This window comes from Marmota marmota, unplaced genomic scaffold (genome assembly GCF_001458135.2).
Source record: "Marmota marmota marmota unplaced genomic scaffold, marMar, whole genome shotgun sequence".
Classification (NCBI taxonomy): domain Eukaryota; kingdom Metazoa; phylum Chordata; class Mammalia; order Rodentia; family Sciuridae; genus Marmota; species Marmota marmota.
The window spans coordinates 36,946,882-36,967,290 of NW_026000057.1; the positions used below are offsets into that span (position 1 = coordinate 36,946,882).

General features: G+C 34.9%; 1 non-coding gene across 1 annotated transcript; it reads left to right on the top strand.

Annotated features, from left to right (window-relative positions):
- Positions 1 to 293: 293 nt before the first annotated feature.
- Trnaa-agc lies at positions 294 to 366 on the top strand. The gene has a single exon. It is a non-coding gene; the product is annotated as a tRNA-Ala (tRNA).
- Positions 367 to 20,409: the final 20,043 nt, after the last annotated feature.

Sequence of the window (20,409 nt, forward strand, 5' to 3'; positions counted from 1 at the left end):
CTGTCTCTAAATAAAATACATAATAGGGTTGGGGATTTGGCTCAGTGGTCGAGTGCCCCTGAGTTCAATCCCTGATACAAAAAAAAAAAAAAAACCTCTTTAATAAAGTTGAAGAATGCACAGAATAAAGCACATGATACACCCGGAACTTTTTTCATAGTTTTTCTATTGCAAGTGCTTGTACTTTCCACTCATTTGGGGGCATTATAATAATGTCTTATTTTGCCTGGGTGCACATTTGTGAGCAGCATCAGCGAGAATTATTTTTCACAAAAATAAAAAATCCTAAGGCTGGGGATATAGCTCGGCTGGTAGAGTGTTTGCCTAGCATGCACAAGGCCCTGGGTTCAATCCCCAGTACCACCAAAAAAAAAAAAAAAGAGTAAATAAATAAATAAATAAATCCTAAAAAAATGAAACACTTAGTATTTTTATAAAAAATATTTACTTCCTGTTTCATTTCTGACATGACTTCAGCTTGGAACTCAGCATTCCCAGCCTTTCAACAAGAAAAATGGCAAACAAATTGAAAATCAGTGACTCTCCTGGGCCTGACAGAGAACTCGAGGACACAAAGCAAATCACCACCCCAGATCTGGAGAGACAAACAAATATAAAGAAACACAGCTGAGATGAGCTTAGCGAGGGCAGAAACCAATGACTCATACATCAGAAGGGACTTAAATACTAATTAGTGAATTGCTTAAAGCAGAGGACTGCCTTTAGAATGAAAAACTCCTATAGGGTACAGTCTTCTGCAGGAGAGGAGAGTTTCTTCGGTTTTTACCTCCAGGAGTTCAATCATGTATTTATATTGGAGATCAAAGAAAAAAATCATTTTTCTATTTCTAGCAGAGTGAGGGGAAAAGTAACCACTTTGAAATATACCCCGTGTGTCCTCCATAACAAAGGCCTATCCCAAAGTGACAACAGAGGACACACAAACAAGGACACTAGATGAAATTGAAGCTCTGTAGCCATAGGTTACATCAAGGTGTGTCATATTGAAACTGCAGAAAACCAAACACAGAGAAAGTCTTAAAAGAAGACAGAAGTGGTGATGTGTGTGAGGCAGGGGGAATCACCTTACCTATACAGTGGGGAAAGTAAGGATGACAGTAGATTTTTTTACTTAAAAAAATATGAAAGGAAGAAGAGAACGTACCAAAGTTTTTAAAGTTGAAAGAAAAGACAAAATAAAAACCAACTTATAATTCTATGTCCAGGAAAATTATCCTACAAAAAGAAAGTAGAACTATAAAGACTTTCTCAAGGAAACAAAAACTGAGAAATTTATTGCCAACTGACCCACTCTGCAAGAAATATTAAAAGATACTGTTTAGGGAGAAAAGAAAAATTATATATAGGTCATAAGCTGAGATTATATAAAAAAGGAAACGTAAGAGAAAGAATATGAATATAAAATAAAATCTTTTATTTTTCTTGTTCTTAATGTAACAATCAAGTATTAAGAGTAATAGTGTTGTGTGTGATTGTAGCATATGGATGACCATTATTTAAGAAACAGGAGGGATAAATTTCAAATATGATCATAAAATTTCAAATATGATCATAAGCTTTTAACACTACCCAGAAAGAAGTACAGGATTTTTTAAAAATAGACTTAGATTGTGGAAAATTTATACTGCAAACCCTAGAGCAACCACTATAAGGATTTTAAAAGCAAGTATAATTGATGTGTTAAGAGAAGAGAAAATGAAATCATATAAAATGCATAATTAAAACAAGAGAAGGCAGAAGAGGGGAAATAAAAAAGAAATGAAAAACAAGTGTGACAAATAGAAAACAGTTACAGACATGTTCGATGTTAACCCAACTCTATCAATAATCACTTTCAATATGAATGTTCAAAATACACCAATTAAAAGACAGAGACAGGGTTGATTAAAAACAGCCCCCACTATATGTCATCTCTTAAAAAAATCTTTATGAAGACATGGGTAGGTTAAAAGAGAAAGATATACCATGGAAACACCAATGAATAGAAATAGCTAGGATAATTTCAGATACTTCAAAACAAGGGGGAGTGTGAGAGAAGAAGAGGCTACTATACAATGATAAAGGAATCATTTTTCCAAGAAAAAAAAATCTTGAGCTTGTGTATGACTACCAATAGACCTCGAAGTCTGAACCCATCACAGCCAAGTGGATCCTAAGACATGAAAATTAGACATAATGATATGTCCTGGACTGGACGCTGGAATAGGAACAGACAGTAGGTAAAAACTAAGGAAATTTAGTTAAAAATAATGTATAAATATTGGCTCACTAATATTAAGCACAAATGAACAATATTAACAATGGGGAAACTAGCTAGATGGATGTGTCGGAACTCTCTGTTCTAAATCTTCTCAATTCTTCCATAAATCTTAAACTGTTTAAAAATAAACTAACAACTTTTTTACAATAAATCACAATTTCATTTTTTTGTATTTTTTATGATGCTTTATTTTTATTCTTAGGTTTATTTGAAAACCCACTAAAGCATAAAACATTAAAAAAAACCATAAAACTTCCATGTATATTTTTTAAATTCTACTTTGGGATGGTAAGAGGAAAATGGGTATCAGAAAATAACCCAAGTCTTCCTTTTTTTCTTTTTTTTTTTTCCTGTTTTATTGATTGATTTATTTTCCTCATTTTTATTGGTGCATTGTAGTTGTACATATGATGGGATTTGTTGTTGCATATTCATACATGCCTACACTATAACAATATAATTTTGCCAATATCACTTTCCAGCACTTATCATTTTTCTTTATGATTTAATAAATCTCCATTCTGTATTCATCCATTTATGGACATCTAGGCTTGTTACATAGTTTGTATATTGTAAATCATGCTGCTATAAACATGGGCATGCATGTATCACTACAGTTTGATGATTTTAATTCTCTAGGATAAACACTGAGGAGTGTTATAGCTGGGTCATATGGTGGTTCCCATTTCTAGCCTTTTGAGAAAGCTCCATACTGATTTCCATAATGGTTGTACTAATTTACAATCCCATCAACAGTATAAAAATGTTCATTTTTCGCCACATCCCCTCCAGTATTTATTATTGTTTGTATTCTTAATGACAGCCCTTCTAATTGGACAAGATGAGATCTTAGTAGAGTTTTGATTTGCATTATCCTAATTGTTAATGATAGTCAACATGTTTTCATACTTTTTTGGCTATTTGCATTTTTTCTTTTGAGAAGTGTTTGTTAGTTCATTTGTCCATTTTATTAATTTGGTTATGGGGGGAGTGTTTTTGAGTTCTTTATATATTCTGGATATTAATACTCTGTCAGAAGAGTAGTTAGCAAAGATTTCCTCCTATACTGTGAGTTCTCTCTTCACATTCCTAATTATTTCCTTTGCTGTGTGGAAGCTTTTAATTTGATGCCATCCCATTTATTAACTCTTGGTTTTGTTTCCTGAGCTTTAGGGGTTCTATCAATGAAGTCGTTGCCTGTGCTCTTTTGACACAAGTCCTTTACAAGATTTATCTTTGTGAATATTATCTCCTAGTCTGTGTCTAATCTTTTCCCTTTTCAACTGTATTTTGAGAAATGGAAGTTCTAAATTTTGATATCTTCATTTTTTAATTTATGGTTTGTGTACTTTCAGTTCTAAGAAATCTTTACATAGTCCCAAATCACAATATTTTTTCTGCCTGTTCTTTTGTAGAAGTTTGATGGTTTAAGTTTTTCCATTTAGGTCTAGCATGCTTATTGTACTTATTGAGTCCATTCATTTTCTTTGGTGGTGTAAGATAAGGGTTAAGGGTGTTTGTTTTTTTCATTTAAAAATTCAGTTTTTCCAAAGTGATTATTATTTTTTAACTTAATCACTGAGTCACAACCCCAGCCCTTTTTAATTTTTATTTTGAGATAGGGTTTGTATAAGTCGCTTAGGGCCTGAATAAGTTGTTAAACCTGGCTTTGAACTTGAGATATCTCTTCCTCAGCCACTTGAACTGCTGTGATTACAGACATGTGCCACCACGTCTGGCTCAAAGAAGTTTTAAAAAACCATTTTCCCCTATTATTTATTAATTTATTTTGGCAATTTTGTGGAAAGCCAATTGACCATTTATGTGTGGGCTTTTTTCAGGACTCTGAATTCAGTTTCATAGATTTGTATGTCTGTATAGTAACACCATGCTGTCTTGATTGTTTCAGCTTTACAATAAATATTAAAGTTATTATTGCTCCTTGTATCACAGAAAATGTTTGGCATTTGGTTTTTTGGGATTGGCTTACTTCACTTAGCATAATATTTTCCAACTATATCCATTTACCTGTAAATGCCATGATTTTATTCTCTTTTAATGTTGAGTAATATTCCATTGAGTATATATACCACAGTTTCTTTATCCATTCATCTATTGAAAGGCATCTAAGTTGGCTCCACAGTTTAGCTGTTGTGAATTTTGCTGCTATAAACATCGATATGGATATATCCCTGTAGTATGCAGATTTTAAATTGTTTGTGTATAAACTAAGAAGTGGGATAGCTGGGTCAAATGGTGGTTCCTCTATAAGTTTTCCAAGGAATTTCCATACTGCTTTCCATAGTGGCTGCACTAATTTTCAGTCCCACCAGCAGTGTATGAGTGTGGTTTTTCTGCCACATCTTCGAAGACAAGATTGTTATATTTACTTTACATCCTGGGATTTTTTTTCTTTTTAAATTTTTATTTGTTCTTTTTAGTTATACATGACAGTAGAATCTATTTTGATATATTTATACAAGCATGGAATACATCTTATTCTAATTAGGATCCGAATCTTGTGGTTGTATATGATATTGAGATTCACTGTGGTGTATTCATATATGTACTTAGGAAAGTTGTGTCAGAGTCATCCATTGTCTGTCCTAGTCTCGGCCCCCCTCCTTTCTCTTCATTCCCCTTTATCTAATTCAATGAACTTCTATTCTTCCCTCCTACCCTCTTGTTGTGGTTTAGCATCCACTTATCAGAGAGAACATTGAACCTTTTTATGCGGATTGGTTTATTGCACTTAGCATGCTAGTCTCCAGATCCATCCATTTACTGGTGAATGTCATAAATTCATTCTTCTTTATGATTGAGAAATATTCCACTGTGTATATATACCACAATTTATTTATCCATTTATCTGTTTATGGGCATCTAGTTTGGTCCCATAGCTTAGCTATTGTGAATTGTGCTGCTATAAATATTAATATTGTTGCATCATTATAGTATGTTGATTTTAACTCCTTTGGATATATATGGAGGAGTGGGATAACTAAGTCAAATGGTGGACCCATTCCTAGTTTTTTGAAGAATATCCATACTGCTTTCCAGAGTAGTTGCACTAATTTGCAGTGTCACCAACAATATATGAGTGTACTTTTTCCCCCCACATCCTTGCTAACTTTTATTGTTGTTTGTATTTTTGAGAATTGCCATTCTGGTTGGAGTAAGGTAAAATCTCTGTGTAGCTTTAATTTGCATTTCTCTAATTGCTAGAGATGTTGAACATTTTTTCAAATATTTGTTAATCATTCATATTTCTTCTTTTGAGAAGTGTCTGTTTAGTTCCTTTGCCCATTTATTGTTTTTTTGTTTTGTTTTGTTTTTGTTTTTGTTTAACCCATTTTTGGTTAACAGCTTTTTTGAGGTTTTTGTACATCCTACAAATAAATATCTTATCTGAGGTACAGGTGGTAAAACGTTTCTCCCATTCTGTAGGCTTTCTCTTCGTGTTCTTGATTGTTTCCTAGGCCATGAAGAAGCTTTTTATTTTGATATCATCTAATTTTTTGATTTTTGATTTTACTTCTTGTGGCTTTAGGAGTCTTGTTGAGGAAGTCAGTTCCTAAGCCAACATGTTGGACTGTGGGCATACATTTTCTTCAAGTAGGTGCAGGATTTTTGGTCTAATACCTAGGTCTTTAATCCATGTGATTGATATATTTTTTTCTATTCTTTCACCTTCAGTCTGTGGATGTCTTTGTGTCTGAGGTGAGTCTCTTGGAGACCACATATCATTGAGTCTTGTTTTTTAATAAAATCTGCCAGACTATGTCTTTTGATTGATGAGTTTAGGACATTTACATTTAATGTTAATATTTAGAGATGATTTTTATTCTCTGTCATTTTGATTTATTTCTAGTTTTTAATTTGTCTGACTATTCTTCTAGTGTAGTGATAGAGTGTTTTACTCCACTCTCAGGGTGGGGTAGCTGTAGAGTTCTGTGAGAAGAGTTCTTACTGTAAGAAGACCTCCTAAAGGTGGGGTTTAGGTCTATTCAGGCAATTGGTGATTTGTCTAAAGATTTTAAATCGTATCTCCAGGGCCTGGCCACAGCTGCCTATGCAGGCTGGGATACTGCCACCAGTAGTCTCCCTGGTTTCCACTGCTATGGTGGAAGAGCCAGTCCTTCACCTCTCCACCACCCATGGATCCTGTCCTTCCTGGCTTCCCAGGCTCAGTCCCCAAACACATAGTCACTCCCACTTGGCCCAATCAAATCCCAGCCCACTACAGCTGGTCCTGCAAGCCACCAGACTCAAAGGGAGGGAGGGACCTGGTATTTTTCAGGTCTCTATGACCCCTGTTCTCCTGAATTAAACATTCTCCATGTTTAATCTCCTGATCTCCTAGGCTCACAGTGTTGTGTGGCAGGTGTCTATCAGGTCTCCTTTTCAGACCCAGCTCAGATTTCCTAGATCAGAGCTCCTGAACTTGCTCCCACTGCCTCAGGCTGCCCTAGTACAGAGGAAATATGACTCCTGCCCCAGATCTCCATGTAAAAACCGGGAGACATGTGGCATCTTTCCCACACAACAATATAGTACGACACACCCTCTGGATCAGTATGGCAGTGCTCTTGATCTCTGGTTTCTCAGTATCAGAACACGCATGCCACAGTGCCACCTGAAATGCTGGTTCTCTTAGTCCCCTCCCCATTTTACCTGCAGTGGATCAGCTTTGGCACTCACTGGCTTGCAGTGGGCTTTCTTCTTTTGTTTTATTGTATCCAACCTTCTGAGTCCTGAAGCTGTTTTGAGAGTCCACCATTAAAAAATCCTTCTTTTACCCACCTCACTGAGAAACTATTCATCTGTTTTCTTGGTCTCATGCCACAGAGCAGCTTCAAAAACAGCCTTCTCTACTCTGCCATCTTCTGAGGGTCCTCACCTGTGCCTTTCTTGAAAAATATCTTTCTTAAATTTCTAATTATGTAACAGGGAAAGCAGCCTCACTCATGGATTGCTTTCTGTTATCTGTGATGCAGGTTTCTGGAGGCCTGACAGGTCAAGTTCACTGATACTCCTTCCTTTCTGGCTGAATTGGCATAGAAAAGATAGGAGTAGAAACAGACTAGACTACTGCAATAGTTTCATAATTTGGGCAGAAAGATTTTCATGCTTACTCCTTCTCACCCTTATCCTGTCAATATCACTAGAGGTAGATCATAGCTTCTATTTTTCTTGCAGTCTACTACATGGGATAGAAGCTAGACAAATTAGTGGCTAACTGCATATATGTATAATATAATGATATGCATAAGACCTTAGTTTGATTCTCCAAACACTCTGAAATATGAATTATGTGTCTAAAGTTAATCAGGCAACAAGGTAAGTCACATTGGCTTTAAATTATATGCTGTAGTATTTTGTTCAAGAAAAACCAAGGTTCATGGATTCAAGTTGAAAGAGAGAATATTTAACATAAGACGAATATTTGTTTTTAGGACTCTAAAAGCACAACTCAGAGACAGGTGTGATGATTTGGATTGTGAAAGCTCAACAGTCTGCATCTCTGCCCTTCACATGGTTCTCCAGCATCTGCATGTCATGTGTAATTCTGTCCACTGGCCATGCAGTGCCATCACTGTGATGCTTTCCTTTGGTTGAAGAACAAAGCACTTCCTGATATGGAGGACACATTCCTTGAACAAAAATGAACAGTTCTAGAATCTAAGGCTAGAGTTTACTATAGCTATTTATTGACCAGAGAAACAGAATTTCAGAAGGCTCATGCTGATTAGGTTGTACTAAGCATAACAAAATATGAATGTAAAATATAATGGGTTTACCTATGCAAATGACTTTCAGAGAAACATCAAAATTTCTTTCTTCCTTAAATGTTAGTAGTTTGATATTCTCAGTATTTGTTAAAATAATCATTTGTTCATTCAAAAGTTATGCTTCATAACCGAATATTTCTCCACAGCACAATAATCGATGTTAATTGTTTGCTGATTCTCATTTTCCAATATGTTAATTTTTGTCCATTGAATTTACTACACAACATATGATCAAATACTAGTCTGAATGACATTGCTTCACAAATAAAAAATCTCCCATTATTTATCTCATTATGGCAATGTGATCTTTTCACCCTATTATGAGTCTAAGGGAGTTCTATCATAACAGTGAAATTGGTGAAAAAGTTAATTTTTTCCTACTTAAGAAAATTTAACCATACTTAGTCATATCTAATTTTATTGTATCATGTTTTGGTAACATTGCAATGTTTTCCTGAGATCCTAAAACTTTTATAACCATATACAATATTTATTTGTTTTTTAATAATATTCCCTCTTATCTTTTTTTAAAAAAGAAAAACTTTATTTTATTTATTTATTTTATATGTGGTGCCGAGGATTGAACTCAGTGCTTCACATGTGCCAGTCAAGTGCTCTATCACTGAGCCACAACCCCAGCCCCTATATACAACATTTGTATACAAAAAGTACATCCAAAACGTGGGGTCAACATTCCAACATATAGACACAGTAAACAACATTCTTACTAGGGCCCCTAAAGCTCAGAAAACAGTGCTAACAGTTAATAACTAGGATGACACCCTAGCAAAAAGCTTCACAGCAAAGGAAACAATTAAGAATGTGAAGAGAGGAGACTGCAGAATGAGGGAAAAATTTTGCTAGCTACTTTTCTGACAAAAGATTCATATCCAGAATATAAAAAGAACTCAATAAACTTAACACCCCCAAAACCAAATAACCCAATTAACAATGGGCAGATAAATTAGACAATTCTCAAAAGTAGAAATACAAAATGGCCAAAAATATATATGAAAAAAAATATTCAACATTGTTAGAAATTAGGGAAAAGCAAATCAAAACCACACTGTGGCTTTATCTCACTCCAATTAGAATGGAATTCAACAAAAATACAAACAGTAATAAACACTGAAGAGAATGTGGAGAAAAGGGAACATTTTTACATTTTGGGTAAGATATAAATGAGGATAATCGTTTTGAAAATCAGTATGGAGCTTCTTCCAAAAGACTAGGAATAAAACTATCATGTGGCTCTGCTGTCCCACTCCTAGGTATTTATCCTGAAGAATTAAAGTCATCATGCTACGGTGATACATGCATTCCTGTGTTCACAGCAGTACAATTCACAATAGCCATATTATGGAATCAGCCTAGGTGTCAGTGAATGGATGAATGGATGAGAAGTGTATATGCACAATGGAAGGTTTTTTAGCCATACAGAAGAATGAACTTATGTCATTTGTAGGAAAATGGATGGAGCAAACATTATGTTAAGCAAAATAAACCAAATTCAGAAAGTCAAGGGTTGTAAGCTTCCTCTCATATATAGAAGCTAGAGGGGAAAAAGGAAAAGAAAGGTGGTGGGGGGCGAAGCAGGGGTGGGTTTGTGAAAATCAAAGACAGAGCAGTAGAGTAGAAGAAAGGGGGATGAATGAGAGGAAGGAAAGGGGAAATACTGGGAAATGATATTGGCCAAATTATACTGCTATATTGCATGCATGTATGAATATGTAATAATGCATCTAATCATTATAATGCAGCAATACTAAATATGGGAAGAAATTTTAAAATAACAATAAGAACTACATCCAACACAACACAATCAAGACAAATTTAAAGCAACAAGGGCCAATATTAAAAACACAAGCACCCACACATACATATGCAAATTTTTATGTAACTGGAAGCAAGATGAATACTTTCAAAACCATACCTATTTATTAGGCATGCAAATTTAGAGGTAACATAAATCACTTCTAGAAAACAAAGACTACATCACCTCCATGACATAATTAACGAGCATACATGCAGAGAAAGAAAGGAAAAAAACAAAGCAGAGAGAAAGAGAACCAAGTTTTTTAGTGAACTTTGTCATATTACAGCCCATACAGCAAAAATAAACTGGCCATATTAACGTTTCCTAATTTTTCAAAATTGATTTTATTCCTACCATTGTACTGTGGACAGCTTTTAGAGAATATAATTCACTCCAATGTATTTATTCTAAATCTTTACAACCATATTAGAGTTGATTATCGTACAGAATTTAATTGCAGGAATTTCCCATTTAACTCACAATAGAATACTATTAATAATTGTGCTTATAAATTTCATTTAAAAAATAATTGTAAAGCACACTGAAGAGAAAACTGATATGCAGGAAAGTCACTTGTGAGGGCAAGACTTTGAGATGGCAAGACAGCAGGGAGAAGGGCTGAATTGAAAATCTTCTGATTTTTTATTCCCTTTCCACATTCACTGGTGAAGAATTTTGGGTAAGTGTTTAATCTCCCTAGATCTCAGCTATTTCCCTCCTATAAATGGATATAATAATATTTATTACACAAGATCGTTTTGAATATAAAATGAGATATCAAATATTAAAATCAAATATTAAAGTGTTAAACAACTGTAACTGGAGATATATATTATTATTTAAATAGAAACTTGTGTTTTTTGTTTTGTTTTGTTTTGTTTTTGTTTTTGTTTTGCTGTACTAGGAATTGAGATCAGGACCTCACATTGTATGCCAGGCAAGTGCCTTACCACTGAGCGATATCGTCATCCCATTTTAATTTTTACTTTGAGACTGGGTCTCCCTAAATTGCTCAGATTGGCCCTGAATTTGTCAGCCTCCTACCTCAGCCTGCTGAGCAACATACACCACTAAGCCTGATCCTTTGTTCTTTTTAAGATTAACAAATTAGCAATAAAAAGGAGTGACTTCAGTTTTTACCATAATATCTGGCCTCACAAATTCCATTTGATTTAGAAACATGTATGTCATAAGTACCTGTGGAAAATGTATCAAAAGCCATTGTGTACTTAATCAATGGCTGCATTGACATGCAATATGTTGTTAGTCAGCACTGACTATATTAGACTATGATAACAACAAAACCCCCCAAGCCTCAGTGACTTGCAACAAAGATCTATTTCTCACTCACATATGTTTTCTGTGAGCTCTCAGTGGCTCGGCCCTGTGCTTTTTCTGTGTTCTTTACTCCGGGCAGAAAGAGTAGCACCACTTGGGAAGCATTCTGCTCTAAGAGAAGAAACAAGAATAATGGCAGCACCGTGTGAGGACTCTGAAACCTTCTACTCAGATATGGAATGCATCCATTCTGCTCACAATCCATTTGCTAATGGAAGTCACATGGCCAACACTGATGTCATCTTGATGGGAGGAACATTTCTGCCAGAAGGAAGGTCAGCAGGGAAGGGTCCCTATAGATACCCATATTTAAAACAAACAATATGGTCTACTACACAATAGATACAGTATAAATAGACACAATTATACCCAACACTTATTCTTACCATCTTCCTATATACTCACTTTTATAAATCACCTGAAAAACAGAAGTAGGAAATCTATTAGAAATGTTCAAACCACCTCTTATAAAATGATATGAATAGTTTTTTGTTTTTTTTTTTAAAATCTCAGTTTTGAATACTAGTGGTAACCGAATGAGCATTTAAACTTAGGAAAAAGTAGATGGACTTTTCACAATTTCAACAGGGAAGAATTCTGTGAAGTACCCACAACGGTCTGAGTTGTCTTTCAGGCCATGATGCTGTAGGAGTATTCACAAATATCTTAAGCGACTTAAGGGAGGGAGAAAAGTTTAAGCAGGAATTTCAAGGGAAGAAGTGCACTGAACTTAAATTTGATTTTCTACCTAGGAAAAATGACTTTGACTGGGAAGGAAGCATCAATGAGCTTTCCAACATGTGGTTGGGAGGCTATATTTTACAAAGCAATTGTTTGAGCACATTGACTTCTTTCTCTTAGGAAATGTTAATGAGATATGTAAAAGTTCTTTGAAGCATAGTCAAAGATACTAAAATAACAATTGCTATCAATTTAGTGATGTACCAAATGAATAAACCATTTTGGTTGACTCTCTACTGTAAATAAGTAAATACACTCCCTTGCCTACAGTAGAATTTAACACAATTTTGCAGAGGATAGAGAAATCTATTGGGATCTAGTCTTTTCTGGATATTTATTACAATGAAGCTTTCAAACCATGACAAAGCTTAGAGGATAAAGAATAAATAAATAACTATAAAGGAAAGTACCAGTCTTGAGGCAACTAACCCACAAGAGCCTAAAAACTACACCTGTTATGCTAAGAACATAACATTTCTAAAAAAAAACTGAAGTCAAATGCAAAGAAGCAGAATATTTAGTGATATCATGACACATAACCCAGTAGTAAAAGAAACTGAGAACCTAAAATATATTAACATTAAAAACTCTATAACATAATGGGTTTATTAATCAAAATAAGAACAAATAGATTTACAAAATACTTTGGATAAATATCATTATGGCTCAGATTTTTGTTCTTTTGCACATGAGACTCAAGTGGAGAAAATTTTACCAAAAAACAAAAGAAGAGCCCAAAGGACAATTGTTTCACTGAAAATGTCAAATTGTACTTGACAAAACATTTTAAAGACTTCCTTCCAGGAGGAAGTTACATCCAGGAGGAAGCTGCTTCCAGGAGGAAGTTTGTTCTGATTTGGGATTCCCTTGGGCTGACCCTTTCCCCCCGGGTAAGAATAGGATCTCTCTTCTTTGTTATCTCTGAATGTTATATTTTGTTGCCCTTTAGCAGAGTTTGTAAATGGAATTAGCATGGCAAGGACCTATTTCTCATATTTTAAATACCTTGTGTTAGGGCCTGTATGTACTACCCAGGCAACTGACTCAAGTATTCAAAAGCATATGGTGAACATATGTTGGTCATATATATATATATATATATATATATANATATATATATATATATATATATATATATATTTTCATTTAATAAGTACTCCATCCGTGAACTAAGCAGATAAAGTGAACAGTGGTTTGTACTGTTTAGGTACATCAATGATTTTTGTCCTTGGTTTCTCTCTTTTGATTGTCAAAATGTTCATGTAAGTCCCCATTTCACTTAGAAAAACATTAATATTTAGACAGTTCACATACATTTCTTATTAGAAAAGCATTCCTCCTTTAATATGTGGACACAAATCTACAATTTTACTTTTTGCATGAGATTTTTCTTAAGTATAAATAATAACAATCATTTTTTAGAGTTTATTCTTTTACAAAATAAACAAAAGAAGTTCCCTCAAATGTAAATTTATTTCAAAGAAACAAAGTGTACTGTGGTTAGAAAGCTAATACCTTATACAAAATATGAAACAGTCTTATTTAATTATGTCTTATACAATCTAAAAAAATTATTTTCTAAAGGAGTCTTTTTATTTCAATGTCAAGTTTATTGACTAGCATTAAGCAGTATTAGAATATTATCCTATTTTTAAATGATCACTCCAACCTTTTGAAAGAAATAGGAAGATAAACTTAGGATAGAATTGTTTTATTTAATTTTTGTTCTCTTTTGGCATTCTGAAAATGTTTACCTTTTTCAATTTGAGCAAAACTGTGGAAATAATTAGAATAAAAGAGATTTCTATCAGAATATTTGATCATCTTTAATGAAACTCTATTAGAACCATAATTGAAAAAACATAAGTAAATATTTTAAAAATCTAAGTATTTATATAAGTATTTGAATAAGTGCATTCAAAATATTAATTAATAACTGGCAAATTTACTAATTTGTTTCTAACACAAACATGAAAATTAATTAGGACTAAATAAATACATGTATGTTATATCAATATAATATATATGCACAAGTAATATATAAACCACTATTATCAGAAAACAAAGATGTTCTTACCAAAAAGAAAGTACAGAAAATCAACTGTCCCACTATTTTCTTGGGGAATATTTTGATTTTGTTTTTTCATTTGTTTAGGAAAATATCACTGCCTCATAATTCCCTCATTTCAAAATGTTATCTAATTACTACTTGGCCCTTTCTAGCAATCCTTTACACTCCTGTCAAAGTGACATCTTGGGGATGACTATGTCCTATGGCTTACATGGTTTCCCTTATCTTCAGGATGAAATCCATGTTGCTGGAGCACATCATGCAAGGGTATTGCTCATCTGACCTCTGCCTACACCCTTTCTTATTTTCTATTATTTTCCCCACCTATTAGCTCTTGTCCAAATGATAACACTCCCTCACCTTTCTGTATGTTTTCACATATCTCATTCTCAACCTAAACTAGTCAATGTTAACCTCATCCTTCCTCCACACTTCAACCCAGTTGAATCCTAATGTTTTCTTGATTCAACTCAAGAATCATGTCCCCCTAGATGCTTTATAGACCACTTTTCCTTTCCTATCCTCGTGTCCATTTCCAATCCCCAACTCCCACACTAACATTCACAGTAACCTTTAAAACACAAAAGCTAACATATTGCAACACAGGAAAACTATCCACTGACATGAATTAATCATTATGTAATGCCAAATCTATTCTTGCTTTGGCTTTCTTCTCAGTGACCCGACATGAGAGGGTATACATCATAGACACACCACCACCATCACCACCAGCACTGGTATCAGAGGTTAGATCAGGAACAAAAATTAGCAGATGAGTATTCAGAATAACTGCATCTCTTTTTAGCCCCCCCCCCCATATTATTTTAGTTATAAGTCTACAAAACTACCTTCTGATTGAGAAATGGATGCAAGAATTGCATTCATCAACACTGAAAGAAAAAAAAATGCTTACCCAGTAGAGAAAATATCCCTCAACCCTGAGAAATCCTATACAAGCCAAATAAATAATACAATTTCATAGCCACACAGAACTGACTCCAGGCCACAATTGTGTTTGAAAATGGGTGGGACCTAGTGGAAGCATCACTGTGGTAGGGAAGAAAGAGTTTCTCCAGGGCCTACCTGTGTCAGTGAGCAGCATCAGGCCACACGTGTTCTCTCCCATGATGCCTGTCAGAGCCCATGCACTCTCCTGCACTGCCCAGCTACTCCTGGGGCCTGCGGTCAGACTGGCATCTCAACCAAAAGAAAGGAGACCTCAGCCATTTGGAAGCACTTACTTGGTTTTTTTTTGTTGTTGTTGTTGTTTTTTGTTTTTACTTCTGGAGCAAATCCCTATATTGCTCTGAGACAGGGAGCAATGTGCCCTCTTTTTAGATAACACAGCATTGAGATAGCCAAAGAATAAAATGTGAAATGGAAAAAAGAGGCAGTAGGCAGTCCATTTTAAGTGTCTGCCAAACAGAAATGAGCATAGTCACCCCAAAGCTTTCCATTTTCCTTTGAAGCAGTCTACAGCTTTTTCAGTTAAAAAAAATGATCGACCTAAGTGAGCAGGAAATTGGGTATCTGGGTTATGGAAGAGCCTACCTAAAAAGGCTGAATATTATTTTCCTATTTCTAAACAAGTATCTCCATATTACTATGCCATATCAAAAACCAATTTTTTTTTGTTAGTGAGGAGTGACTTTTTTTTCCTGCTGAGGATAGAGTTTTCTTTGTAATAATTAAAAATGCAAACACGGAGGTATGGGGAATAAAGAAGAAATTCAGTAACCTCACTTTCCTGCCTCTACATAAAACTTGCCAGACTTCAACCAACTGTGTTCTCCACCTACAAAATTCAAACATTTCCTGGATTCAGTTTATTCTCACTGAAAAGACATTTCATGAACTGTATAACATTAATCTACATGCTGATTAAAATAATCTTCCTAAGTTTTAATCTTTCAATGGATCAAGCAGGAAAAAAAAATGATATATAAAGAACATTTTGAATTTTCTCCCAAAATCAGCCAGAAAGAAAATAACTTAATTACACCTAAAAAGAACTTTTTGCCTATGGTAATCTTTATGTCATGAATGTATCCATTTGAGACATATTCTCTGATTATTTTGTATGTTGAAAGCAAGTTTGGAAATGTTTGAAAGAGCACATTAAAATAGAGTATAGGGCTGGGTTTGTGTCTCAGTGGAAGAGCACTTGCTTAGCATATGTGAGGCACTGGGTTCAATTCTCAGCACCACATATCAATAAATAAAATAAAGTTCCATTGACAACAACAACAAAAAGCCAATTATATTATTTTAAAAAATAGAGTATAATCCTCCCTAAAATATTAGAATGCTATTACTATTACAATCTTAAAACTCATTTTTACTGTTCAGTTTTCTTCTTACCTGCAAGTAGAATCAAGTGAGTGGAAATAAGAGGTTGTGACAAAAATGTTTGATAGTGTTAAGTTTCAGAGCTCAGTCATGGTGGGAAGAGGGGAGTGTGAAGAATTCTAAGGCCACGCTGATGCTCAACAAGCCCTGGACAGAGGTAAAACATGAGTGTGCTTGATAGGAAAGATCCATATTCCCTTTAATTAAATTTCATCTTCTTACTGAACATATCCCCAAAAAGACAATTACTGAAACTCCACTTAGAGATAAGATAATTGAGCCCCAGAATCATTACAAGTTATTGAGCTATTAGCAGATCCAAGACTCAGGCTTCTTGTGCTTTTTCTATTATATCATGTTTTTCTCATTACACCAAGTTTTTCTTTATGAAAGAACTGTGGCATGGTAATGAAAAGAACACAATTTTCAAGAAAGCTTTACTTGCCCAGTGTTCAAATCCAGAATGTTCTCTGATAGGAACAATGGAAAACCAGAATTTTTCTTAGAGAAACATTTCAAATTTCAATAATAATGTCTCTCAGTGAAATCTTGTTCCAAATCCCTTTGAACCAACAAGAAGAAATAATAACAGGGAAAGAGCACATCTGAGTCCTGTTTCCCACATATAAGAGCAGATAAAAATGTGCCCTCAAAAGAAGGCACTTCCTAAAAAGTGTAATAGACATTGTGGACAAAATAAGTGACAATAATTGCTATTTTCCCTCTTTCTCATTTTTCCTTTTTGTCCAGTCGTCTTCTCCTATGGCACATGCAATGAAAATAACACTTTTGGACCATGATTTGACAGCCCTAATGTGGAGGCTCTAGTTAATGAGAATCCATACATCAGTTGGATTTCTGGGTCACTAAGAAAGCATGTGGTATGCCCACTGCAGCCACTGTGCCTTGTCACCGAGGCACATATCCTCCACTCCTGTCAGGGCCAGCTGCTTACTGCTCTGTGTCCTCCAGACTCACATCAAAATGCTGAGCATACTATTCATGGGCTCATTTCCCTTTCAGATCTGCTCATAGGAAGAAGGGTTGATCATCATTGATTGACCTGTGGTTTTTCTTAGAGGAAAATTATTATGGGAATACTGGGGATTGAAACATTCTTGTAGTTGATTAGTAAAGTAGTACTCAAATTATTTTCTCAAGGAAGGACATCCGAAAGCAAAATGCATTCAGTTTACCTCTCCCTACAGTAATGATCTTTAGAAATTTTTCCATCTGAACCTACATAAGAGTAGAACTAGATCAGTTAGTTACCTGATAATTCATGCAAATTTTATAAGTCCAGATGCTGGTGATATAAAGGAAAAACTCAAAAGACAGTAAATATCTAAGCAATAAAGAAGCCTCACTTAGATAACTAAAAAGATCACTTTTAGATAACTCCAAAGATCGTTTTTTTTTTTTTTCCTTGTGGAAAGCAAATTACATCTCTAAAATTCACCCCACCAGTGAAATACTTACAGCAGATAAAAATACATGCTTTTGTTTTACTGGAATATAGGAGAACTTTGTGATTGTATTAATGTTGACATAGCAAAACCAGGATGAAATTTCCCAGAATCCTCTTCCCGTGTAAATATGGCAGAGAGGCAGCCAAAAGACAACTATTTGTAATATTTAAAATGCTGGAGTGAAGCTGCACATGTCTAGCTCTGGGGTTGGTGTGGAGGATCAGGTATCACTAATGCTTGTGAACTCTTCACTAATCTGTGGCTCATTTGCTGGGAACAGGCACACTGCTGCCTCTCCAGCTCCCACCAGATCTCCTGAATTCAGCTTTCCTGAGTCCTGAGTCCTGAGTCGGATGCATGCATGCAGCTTCTTGTCAAAGGGCATTGGCTTCTTCTGCAAAGCTCCTGTACTGTTAAGATCAGAAGCAATAAGGGACAGTTCCTCCACTACACCCTCACATGTTCTACATTGTCTACATTCTCCTCTATGTCAGGGCCAGCATTTCCTTATGACAGCCGGCCTAAGGCAACTTCACACCACCAGCAGCCTTCCAGCTGCCACAACTGCATAATGTGTATTTCTCCAGCAATTTCCTTACTCCATCTCACTTATACTGGCTCCACTTGCCATTTTCACCCCTGAATCACACTCAAGAACAGAAATGGATCCTAATCAAGGAACTGGTGACAAGACTCTGGCTAGAATTTAAGAAATGGTATTGACCAATAACTATCATACACCTTTTGTTCTCCCCTGTTGGACAAGGGTGTCTTTTGCAGTTATTCTCTGACTACCCCACCATGTGTATGTGGGAGTAGATGATTCATCTCTTTAGGTCACAGAGCTTCATGTTGAAAAGAACTATCCTTAAGGAACACACGAGGAAACTCTGCATATCAGAATCTGATTAGATGATGAGATCCTGGACTTCAAACCTGAGCCCCTGTTGATGTTAGAGAGATAAGATTCAGCCTTGAGAAGGTATCGGAGAACACTGTATGTGGAATAGATAATAGAGTTGATGTCAGATGGTGGACTATCATTGCTAGTTTCTAAAGATTGTCCCCCAATCAGTCCCAGCAGCCAGTACCCATGCCCTTATGTAGTACCTCCCTTTGAGTCTTGACTATCACTGTGACTCACTTTGACTACTTGAGCAATGGCTTGTCTCTCCCACTTCTCCACTCTTTCTGTTACTTTCATTTCCAGTTTTGTTCACTCCAATCCACTAACCACATCATGGCTAGGTTAAGTCATCTAAGACTATAATCCTCATTATATCCCCTTACTATTAAATAACTCTTCTAGGGAGCCCATTACACATGAGGGTCTTCTCCCATCTCTATGTATACCCGTTTTCTAGTACCCTCCAGAATGATTTTCCCCACTCCAGCCAAGATTATATTTTAATATTTCTAGCTATGCCATGGGTTTGCCATCTCTGTAGGTTTACTTACCTTGTTCTCCCAATAGAAGATTTTCAATCCTGCTTGTTACCTGCATAAGATCTACCTTTCAATGTTCAACTTAAGTCCCATCATCTCTATGAAGTTCCCTAGATCCTTTTTCTGCCCTTTCTATCACAAACTTCTTATAAAAATCTTAATAATATATACATATGTATAATTTATTAATTAGCTTATAGTTATCTTGGAGAATTGACTATGTTTTATTTATCTTTGACTTTTCAGTGCAGACAGAAGTAAGTACCTCTTGGATTGGTAAACTTATTTTTCATTTTATACTCTTCAATTAAGGTATTTTAAGGGAAGATAAATTTCCCAACCCATACTAAGACAATTGTACTGATGACTTTTAATGAAATTTTTAGTAAAACTATTGCTATCTCTGGTATTCACACTCAGAAGATGACCACAGAGTAATTATGCTTAATCTTTATAAGTATGAAAATCTCTTTTTAATTAAAAATGTTATGAATTCCCTTGCTGCCTGTGATTGTACTTTTGACAAAATACATAACAAAAAGTCACTCTGCATTCCCTGATAGTGTACAGTGAATGCATTTTTATTAAACCCAGTTTATTAAACCCATAAAATTAAAAATCATAAATCTCTGTCATCTGCTATTTATTTATTTTGTCTATAGTTAATTATTGAGAAAATTATCAATTCTAGAACACCTTGCAATAATTTCATTGCCTCCAAATTCCACTCTTTCATTCTATATTGGCATCCCTCTATTGGATTTTTTTAAAAGAAGCATGACTGTTTCCCTCAATATCACTCTACAAAAGCTCAGCCTAATATAATGAAAACCTAGATGCTCATAAATAAATGATTGGGTACATTACAATAGATACGCGCAGTGATCATGAATGTAATAATAAAATTAAATTTTTATAATAATGTAGAAAAATTACTTTTAGCGCTCCATTAAATGTGTGTGTATATATATATGTATACATGTGTATATATATAAACATATGTATATAATAAACAGACTTTTTAAAATTTTAATCTAATTTATTCTCTTAAACTCCCATTGATAAACTTACAGCTCAGTGATAGCATGTTCATGTAGCAACAATTC